Source organism: Panulirus ornatus, chromosome 71 (genome assembly GCF_036320965.1).
Source record: "Panulirus ornatus isolate Po-2019 chromosome 71, ASM3632096v1, whole genome shotgun sequence".
NCBI classification, from domain to species: Eukaryota; Metazoa; Arthropoda; class Malacostraca; order Decapoda; family Palinuridae; genus Panulirus; species Panulirus ornatus.
Window position 1 is genome coordinate 16,003,434 of NC_092294.1, and position 11,270 is coordinate 16,014,703.

General features: G+C 48.1%; 1 protein-coding gene across 1 annotated transcript in view; it reads right to left on the reverse strand.

Annotated features, from left to right (window-relative positions):
• LOC139747987 (LIM domain only protein 3-like) overlaps window positions 1-11,000 on the reverse strand; it is a 53,684-nt gene extending 42,684 nt beyond the window's left edge. Inside the window, exon 1 of the mRNA XM_071660514.1 lies at window positions 10,921-11,000. The gene's annotated coding sequence lies outside the window, so the exon portion shown is untranslated. The remainder of the gene's footprint in view (window positions 1-10,920) is intronic.
• Between the last annotated feature and the right edge of the window lie 270 nt (window positions 11,001-11,270).

The window sequence follows — 11,270 nt, forward strand, 5'->3', positions numbered from 1 at the left end:
TCACAAATAACGAAAAATAAATAAATAAATAAATAAATAAATAAACATTGGATCCTTCGAGCGATTAATTTCCTTAAGGTGATCAATGAGTCTGAAAGACGTAAGTCTAGCAAATATTTCGCGTTTTTGGCGAGAATATTTGGCGAATACGACACCACCAGCATTTTTTCCTGGAGCGTTTTTTTTGGCGAGAATATTTGGCGAATACGACACCACCAGCATTTTTTCCTAGAGCGTTTTTTTTTGGCGAGAATATTTGGCGAATACGACGCCACCACCACTTTATCCTGGAGCGTTTTTTTGGCGAGAATATTTGGCGAATACAACACCACCACCACTTTATCCGGGAGCGTTTTTTTGGCGAATACAACACCACCACCACTTTATCCTGGAGCGTTTTTTTTGGCGAGAATATTTGGCGAATACGACACCACCACCACTTTTTCCTGGAGCGTTTTTTTTGGCGAGAATATTTGGAGAATACGACATCACCAGCATTTTTTCCTGGAGCGTTTTTTTGGCGAGAATATTTGGCGAATACGACACCACCACCACTTTATCCTGGAGCGTTTTTTTGGCGAATACAACACCACCACTACTTTATCCTGGAGCGTTTTTTTGGCGAGAATATTTGGCGAATACGACACCACCACCACTTTTACCTGGAGCGTTTTTTTGGCGAGAATATTTGGCGAATACGACACCACTACCTCTTTTTCCTGGAGCGTTTTTTTTTGGCGAGAATATTTGGCGAATACGACACCACCGCCACTTTTTCCTGGAGCCTTCCACGAATATTGTAGCTCCCAGAATATTCGCGACGCGAGACACATGGCATTATCCACTTTCTCCCACCAGGATTTAGACTGCGGAAATTGCGTTTAAAAATGGGCTTTACAGAGACGTTTAAATGCGCTGTATAGAGTCGTTCAAACGGGCTTTATAGAGTCGTTTAAACGGGCTTTACAGAGACGTTTAAATGCGCTGTATAGAGTCGTTCAAACGGGCTTTATAGAGTCGTTCAAACGGGCTTTATAGAGTCGTTTAAACGGGCTTTATAGAGACGTTTAAATGCGCTGTATAAAGTCGTTCAAACGGGCTTTATAGAGTCGTTTAAATGGGCTTTATATAAACGTTTAAACAGGCTGTATAGAGTCGTTTAAACGGGCTTTACAGAGACGTTTAAATGGGCTTTATAGAAACGTTTAAACAGGCTGCATAGAGTCGTTTAAACGGGCTTTATAGAGACGTTTAAATGGTCTTTATAGAAACGTTCAAATGGGCTGTAGAGAGTCGTTTAAAATGGCTTTATAGAGTCGTTTAAATGGGCTTTATAGAAACGTTTAAACAGGCTGTATAGAGTCGTTTAAACGGGCTTTAAAGAAACGTTTAAATAGGCTTTACATAAACGTTTAAATAGGCTGTATAGAGTCGTTTAAACGGGCTATATAGAGTCGTTTACAAGGGCGCTTTATAGAGACGTTTAAATGTGCTCTGTAAACGAGCTGGTATTTTCCAAAATTACGACGACCTCTGTGTACGAAGCCGTCATGGTGGGCTTCGTACAATGGACCCATGGCGGCTTCGTACAATGGACCCATGGCGGCTTCATACAATGGACCCATGGCGGCTTCGTACACTGGACCCATGGCGGCTTCATACAATGGACCCATGGCGGCTTCATACAATGGACCCATGGCGGCTTCATACAATGGACCCATGGCGGCTTCGTACAATGGACCCATGGCGGCTTCATACAATGGACCCATGGCGGCTTCATACAATGGACCCATGGCGGCTTCATACAATGGACCCATGGCGGCTTCATACAATGGACCCATGGTGGCTTCGTACACTGGACCCATGGCGGCTTCATACAATGGACCCATGGCGGCTTCATACAATGGACCCATGGCGGCTTCATACAAGGGACCCATGTCGGCTTCATACAATGGACCCATGGCGGCTTCATACAATGGACCCATGGCGGCTTCATACAATGGACCCATGGCGGCTTCATACAATGGACCCGTGGCAAGATAGTGAGACGCAAAGTCTCTGGGGTTTCCTCATCTTCGTCAACCATAACAACATGATCATGGACAATGCCATCTTCTTCATCTTCAGTCTTGTGCTGCGTACAAGTCTACTTCCATGGACGATAGACTTTGCTGCGTATGTGTGTGTGAGCGTCGTGAGACTATACGTTTCCGAGGTGGCGCCTTGCCGCCGCTGTCTGCCGCCGCCGCCGCCGCCTCCACCCGCCGCCAGCGTCGTACCTTTCATTCCCTCCTACAGAAGACACATGAGATCCTTGTGTTTTCTTATGAACGTCCTGAGTCCCTCATACAGAACACACATGATATCCTTGTGTTTCCTCATCCTTATAAAAAACGTCCTGAGTCTCTCCTACAGAACACACATGAGATCCTTGTGTTTTCTTATGAACGTCCTGAGTCCCTCATACAGAACACACATGATATCCTTGTGTTTCCTCATCCTTATATACGTCCTGAGTCCCTCCTACAGAACACACATGAGATCCTTGTGTTTCCTCATCCTTATGAACAACGTCCTGAGTCCCTCCTACAGAACACACATGAGATCCTTGTGTTTCCTTATTCTTATGAACGTCCTGAGTCTCTCCTACAGAACACACATGAGATCCTTGTGTTTCCTCATCCTTATGGACGACTCGACCACTACACGTCTCCATCAATCAAACCAAGACTGTCCCATCCCCCTACTGTCTCACTAGGCCCCAGTCCCCTCCAGGTTTGTCCAGTCCACTAAGATTCCAGCACTGTCCAATCCCCTACTGTCTCACTAATCCCCAGTCCCCTCCAGGTTTGTCCTGTCCACCAAGATTCCAGCACTGTCCCATCCCGTACTGTCTCACAAGGCCTCAGTCCCCTCCAGGTCGTCCAATCCACACAAGCTCCTCAGTGTCACTGGACGGTAGATTAAGCTGGAAGGACCACGTCAGCACCACCATCATCCAATCCTGCAGTTATCATCGCCTCTACGTTCACCGTACACTCAAGACACTTGGCCTCCCTCCCTGCACCTGGACCCAAAGAACGTCTACACAATTTCCATTCTTCCCCAAACTCACCTTTGCCTCTCCCCCCCTCTATCACCGCGTCTCCTCCTCCCTTACCCACCACACAACAGGAGACATTGGAGGAAAAGATGCTCAAAAGAGCACACAAGATCATCCTTGGGTTCCCTCATACACCACTTTAACCAAGCGGTGCTCAAACACACCTCTCCAACCATCACCACCTGGACCACATCCCACACGTCAAGGGGGAAGAAGGTACTGCACCATCCCCGCCACCGTCACATCCTGCCATCGGAGATCCCTCGTCCCCAGGGTTGCAGTTCTACACTGCACCATTCCCGCCACCGTCATATCCTGCCACCAGAGATCCCTCGTCCCCAGGGTTGCAGTTCTACACTGCACCATCCCAGCCACCGTCACATCCTGCCACCAGAGATCCCTCGTCCCCAGGGTTGCAGTTCTACACTGCACCATTTCCACTATCGTCACATCCTGCCACCAGAGATCCCTCGTCCCCAGGGTTACAGCACTACACTGCACCACCCCGCCACCGTCATATCCTGCCACCAGAGATCCCTCGTCCCCAGGGTTGCAGTTCGACACCACAACCACATCGAAATCGTCCCAACTGGTACAACCCGCTACATGAACAGCCCTCCCCCCCCCATCCCACTCATTACCAACCCCATTAATGGCGTTAATACACATTAAACAACCCCCAACCAATCCTTTAATTACCACGAATGTGTCATAATTTCCACATTTTTTCACCTGTGTTCGGTCCCGTCAGCTAACGACCACTGTCATAATTATCATCTACATCTACTCTCATCCCGGGAAAGTAGATTGTGTAGACAGCAAGCAGCCCGGAACTAGCTGAAGTCATGGCCATGCAATCTACATCTACTTCTACCCAATTCTGTCTACTTGTAATCACACTCGTACCGTTTTCTAATTTCATATTCCCTTCAGCTATGATATATATATATATATATATATATATATATATATATATATATATATATATATATATATATATATATATATATTCCTATGAGTTCACGGGGAAAATGAAACACGAAAAGTTCCCAAGTGCACTTTCCTGTAATAATCACATCACATGTTTACCAAATGGCGTCCTAGCTTCGTCTCTTCGATGTATATCAACTGACTGTTATATTTCTCTCTTGTGTCTCCCCTGATGATGTGATTATGACACGAAAGTGCACTTGGGAACTTATCGTGTTTCATTTTCCCCCGTGGACTCATAGGAATATATATACATATATATATATATATATATATATATATATATATATATATATATATATATATATATATATATATATATATATATATATATATATCATCATTCAAGCAACACAAAAAAATTAAGACAGCAAAATAAATCCTTCGGACAAATAAATCCCTTACAAGACAAGTGAAATCCTTAGGACAAATAAATCCCTTATGGACAAAAGAAATCCCTCAGACATATAAATCCCTGAGAGGCCGGAAGAAATCCCTCGGACAATAGAGTAAATCCATTTGATGGCAAAGTAATCCTTCGTACAATAAACAAATCCCTCAGAGTAAACCCATACACTTTTTATAGAAAGAATAAATCCGACGGATTATAGAAAAGAAAATCCTTTGGAGGAAGAATAAATCTACAGTACAAAATAAATCATATAAAACAACAGAAATAAATCCTAACAAGCAAAAAAAATAAACCATTTACATGACAAATAAATCCTTCGGACAGAAAAAAAATATAATTGGGCACAAGAAAAAATCCTTTACGTAAAAATCCTTGGAAATAAATCCTTCGGCCATGAAATTTATTCCTGAAGGAAAAAAATCCTTGGAAATAAATCCTTCGGCCATGAAATTTATTCCTGAAGGAAAAAATCCTTGGAAATAAATCCTTCGGCCATGAAATTTATTCCTGAAGGAAAAAAATCCTTGGAAATAAATCCTTCGGCCATGAAATTTATTCCTGAAGGAAAAAAATCCTTGGAAATAAATCCTTCGGCCATGAAATTTATTCCTCCTACGGACAAGCAAAATCCTTCAGTCGCCCAAGGACATAAATCCCTTCACGATACAAAATAAATCCTTCACGATACAAAATAAATCCTTCACGATACAAAATAAATCCCTTCACGATACAAAATAAATCCCTTCACGATACAAAATACATCCCTTCACGATACAAAATAAATCCTTCACGATACAAAATAAATCCCTTCACGATACAAAATACATCCCTTCACGATACAAAATACATCCCTTCACGATACAAAATAAATCCCTTCACCATACAAAATAAATCCCTTCACGATACAAAATAAATCCTTCACGATACAAAATAAATCCTTCACGATACAAAATAAATCCCTTCACGATACAAAATAAATCCCTTCACGATACAAAATAAATCCCTTCACGATACAAAATAAATCCCTTCACGATACAAAATAAATCCTTCAGATACAAAATATTCCTTCACGATAAAAAAAATAATTCCTTCACGATAAAAATAAATCCCTCACGATACAAAATAAATCCCTTCACGATACAAATAAATCCTTCACATACAAAATAAATCCCTCACGATACAAATACATCCCTTCACGATTACAAAATAAATCCCTTCACGATACAAAATAAATCCCTTCACGATACAAAATAATCCCTTCACGATACAAAAATACATCCCTTCACGATACAAAATAAATCCCTTCACATACAAAATAAATCCCTTCACGATACAAAATAAATCCTTCACCATACAAAATAAATCCTTCACGATACAAAATAAATCCCTTCACGATACAAAATAAATCCCTTCACCATACAAAATAAATCCTTCACGATACAAAATAAATCCTTCACGATACAAAATAAATCCCTTCACGATACAAAATAAATCCTTCACGATACAAAATACATCCCTTCACGATACAAAATAAATCCCTTCACCATACAAAATAAATCCCTTCACCATACAAAATAAATCCCCCACCATACAAAATAAATCCCCCACCATACAAAATAAATCCCTTTACGATACAAAATAAATCCTTCACCATACAAAATAAATCCCCACCATACAAAATAAATCCCCACCATACAAAATAAATCCCCCACCATACAAAATAAATCCCCCACCATACAAAATAAATCCCCCACCATACAAAATAAATCCCCCACCATACAAAATAAATCCCCCACCATACAAAATAAATCCCCCACCATACAAAATAAATCCCTTCACCATACAAAATAAATCCCCCACGCTCGTGTGGGATGGCGCCGGCCGATCGCAAGGTGACCCGCGACGGAATAAACCAAACACGCGAATTTCTTCGCGAATAAACCTCTTTAGGGTATTTAAAGGTTAAGGGAATTTTGGGGGGGATTTTTTAGGGATTGTGGTGTGGTGATTTTAGGTGTGGGTGTGGAGGGGTGAGCAGAGGGGTTAGAAACCTGCCCCCTACACACCCAATTTATTTCATTTCCCCGAAGATCCACCTCGAAAAATAGGATCCGATATGACGCAGTATCCGATATCACGCAGTATCCGATATCATGCAGTATCCGATATGACGCAGTATCCGATATCACGCAGTATCCGATATGACGCACTATCCGATATGACGCAGTATCCGATATCACGCAGTATCCGATATCACGCAGTATCCGATATGACGCAGTATCCGATATCACGCAATATACGATATGACGCAGTATCCGATATCACGCAATATACGATATGACGCAGTATCCGATATCACGCAGTATCCGATATGACGCAGTATCCGATATCACGCAGTATCCGATATCACGCAGTATCCGATATCACGCAATATCCGTTATCACGCAGTATGCGATATCACGCAATATCCGATATCACACAATATCCGATATCACGCAGTATCCGATATCACGCAATATCCGATATGACGCAGTATCCGATATGACGCAGTATCCGATATCACGCAGTATTACGCTATGTGCGTAGATGACACTTAGCCACGACCACCACACACTGTAGACACTCTCCCACGACCACCACACACTGTAGACACTCTCCCGCGACCACCACACACTGTAGACACTCTCCCACGACCACCACACACTGTAGACACTCTCCCCGACCACCACACACTGTAGACACTCTCCGACCACCACACACTGTAGACACTCTCCCGACGACCACACACACACTGTAGACACTCTCCCCGACCACCACACTAGACACTCTCCCGCGACCACCACACACTGTAGACACTCTCCCCATGACCACCACACACTGTAGACACTCTCCGACGACCACCACACACTGTAGACACTCTCCCGCGACCACCACACACGTAGACACTCTCCCGCGACCACCACACACTGTAGACACTCTCCCACCGACCACCACATACTGTAGACACTCTCCCGCGACCCATCACACCTGTATAACACCACCCGCGCCCCACTACATACCGTAGTCACTCTTCCAAGACCACCACACAATGTAGACCCATTCTCCCACGAGCCACCACACACTGTAGACAACCTCAAGCCTAGCCACCAACGACACTGTAGCCACTCTCAACCGCGACCACCACACATTGTAGACACTCTTCCACGACCACCACAACTGTAGACACTCTCGCCGCGACCACCACACACTGTAGACACTCTCACCGCGACCACCACACGCTGTAGAACACTCTCACCGCGACCACACACACATGTAGACACTCTCATTACTCTCCCGCGCCCACCACACACTGTAGACACTCTCACCCGCGACACCACACTCTGCAGACACTCTCCCGCGCCCCACCACTCATTGTAGACCCTCTCCCCACGTCTCACACACTTGTAGACACTCTCCCGCGTACCACCACACAGTGTAGGAACACTCTCCCGCGACCACCACACACTGTAGACTACTCTCCCAGCGACCACCACACCTGTAGAAACTCTCCCCGCGACCACCACACACTAGTACACTCTCCCGCGACCACCACACACTGTAGACACTCTCCCGCGACCACCACACACTGTAGACACTCTCCCGCGACCACCACACACTGTAGACACTCTCCCGCGACCACCACACACTGTAGACACTCTCCCGCGACCACCACACACTGTAGACACTCTCCCACGACCACCACACACTGTAGACACTCTCCCGCGACCACCACACACTGTAGACACTCTCCCTCGACCACCACACACTGTAGACACTCTCCCACGACCACCACACACTGTAGACACTCTCCCGCGACCACCACACACTGTAGACACTCTCCCGCGACCACCACACACTGTAGACACTCTCCCGCGACCACCACACACTGTAGACACTCTCCCGCGACCACCACACACTGTAGACACTCTCCCACGACCACCACACACTGTAGACACTCTCCCACGACCACCACACACTGTAGACACTCTCCCACGACCACCACACACTGTAGACACTCTCCCGCGACCACCACACACTGTAGACACTCTCCCACGACCACCACACACTGTAGACACTCTCACCGCGACCACCACACACTGTAGACACTCTCCCGCGACCACCACACACTGTAGACACTCTCCAGGACCCACCACACACTGTAGACACTCTCCCGCGACCACCACACACTGTAGACACTCTCCCGCGACCACCACACACTGTAGACACTCTCCCGCGACCACCACACACTGTAGACTCTCTCCCGCGACCACCACACACTGTAGACACTCTCCCGCGACCACCACACACTGTAGACACTCTTCCACGACCACCACACACTGTAGACACTCTCCCACGACCACCACACACTGTAGACACTCTCCCGCGACCACCACACACTGTAGACACTCTCCCGCGACCACCACACATTGTAGACACTCTCCCACGACCACCACACACTGTAGACACTCTCCCACGACCACCACACACTGTAGACACTCTCCCGCGACCACCACACACTGTAGACACTCTCCCGCGACCACCACACATTGTAGACACTCTCCCGCGACCACCACACACTGTAGACACTCTCCCGCGACCACCACACACTGTAGACACTCTCCCGCGACCACCACACATTGTAGACACTCTCCCGCGACCACCACACACTGTAGACACTCTCCCGCGACCACCACACATTGTAGACACTCTCCCGCGACCACCACACACTGTAGACACTCTCCCACGACCACCACACACTGTAGACACTCTCCCGCGACCACCACACACTCTAGACACTCTCCCGCGCCCACCACGCACTTTAGACACTCGCGACCACCACACACTGTAGACACTCTCCCGCGCCCACCACGCACTGTAGACACTCTCCCGCGACCACCACACATTGTAGACACTCTCCCGCGACCACCACACACTGTAGACACTCTCCCGCGACCACCACACACTGTAGACACTCTCCCGCGCCCACCACGCACTGTAGACACTCTCTCGCGACCACCACACACTGTAGACACTCTCCCGCGACCACCACACACTGTAGACACTCTCCCGCGACCACCACACGCTGTAGACACTCTTCCGCGACCATCACACGCTGTAGACACTCTCCCGCGCCCAGTACATACTGTAGACACTCTTCCAAGACCACCACACATTGTAGACACTCTCCCACGACCACCAAACGCTGTAGACACTCTCCCGCGACCACCACACACTGTAGACACTCTCCCGCGACCACCACACACTGTAGACACTGTCCCGAGACCACCACACATTGTAGACACTCTCCCACGACCACCACACACTGTAGATACTCTCACAGGACTACCACACACTGTAGACACTCTCCCGCGACCACCACACACTGTAGATACTCTCCCAGGACCACCACACACTGTAGACACTCTCCCGCGACCACCACACACTTTAGACACTCTCCCGCGACCACCACACACTGTAGACACTCTCCCACGACCACCACACACTGTAGACTCTCTCCCGCGACCACCACACACTGTAGACACTCTCCCACGACCATCACACACTGTAGACACTCTCCCGCGACCACCACACACTGTAGACACTCTCCCACGACCACCACACACTGTAGACACTCTCCCGCGACCAACACACACTGTAGACTCTCTTCCGCGACCACCTCACACTGTAGACACTCTCCCGCGACCACCACACACTGTAGACACTATGCCGCGACCACCACACACTGTAGACATTCTCCCACGACCACCACACATTGTAGACACTCTCCCACGACCACCACACACTGTAGACACTCTCCCGCGACCACCACACACTGTAGACACTCTCCCGCGACCACCACACACTGTAGACACTCTCCCACGACCACCACACACTGTAGACACTCTCCCGCGACCACCACACACTGTAGACTCTCTCCCGCGACCACCACACACTGTAGACACTCTCCCACGACCACCAAACATTGTAGACACTCTCCCACGACCACCACACACTGTAGACACTCTCCCACGACCACCACACACTGTAGACACTCTCCCACGACCACCACACATTGTAGACATTCTCCCGCGACCACCACACACTGTAGACACTCTCCCACGACCACCACACATTGTAGACACTCTCCCACAACCCCCCACACACTGTAGACACTCTCCCACGACCACCACACACTGTAGACACTCTCCCACGACTCCCCCACACTCCCACGACCCCCTACACACACTGTAGACACTCTCCCACGACCCCCCCCACACACACACACTATAGACACTCTCCCACGACCTCCCCCCCCCCCGGGTAAACGAACGACCCTCCCCCCCTACCCCCCCTGGAGGCCAGCCGTACTACTCACCCTGGTGGAGACGCGCGGGATTATATTTCAGAAGGAGCGCTTCATGTCGCCACTACGAACCAACTGTGGGAGTGGGTCGTCCTAGAGAGAGAGAGAGAGATGGAACCCAGTCTCGCCCTCGTTTGTATCCCCAAGCCCTTCGAGATCTCTCCTGACGAGGTCCTTGCGAGGACGAGGGGAGGGCGCCCTAAAAGCCCCTTATTTGAAACCAATACACAGAACGGTATGGGATCGAATACGTTAATCACTACGCGCCAGCCGGTGCGAGTGGGAGGGGAGGAGGGAGGGAGGCGCGCGAAGTCACGTGGGGAGGTGTGCCGGGAGGGACGACGTCACGACCCTGCTCTCAC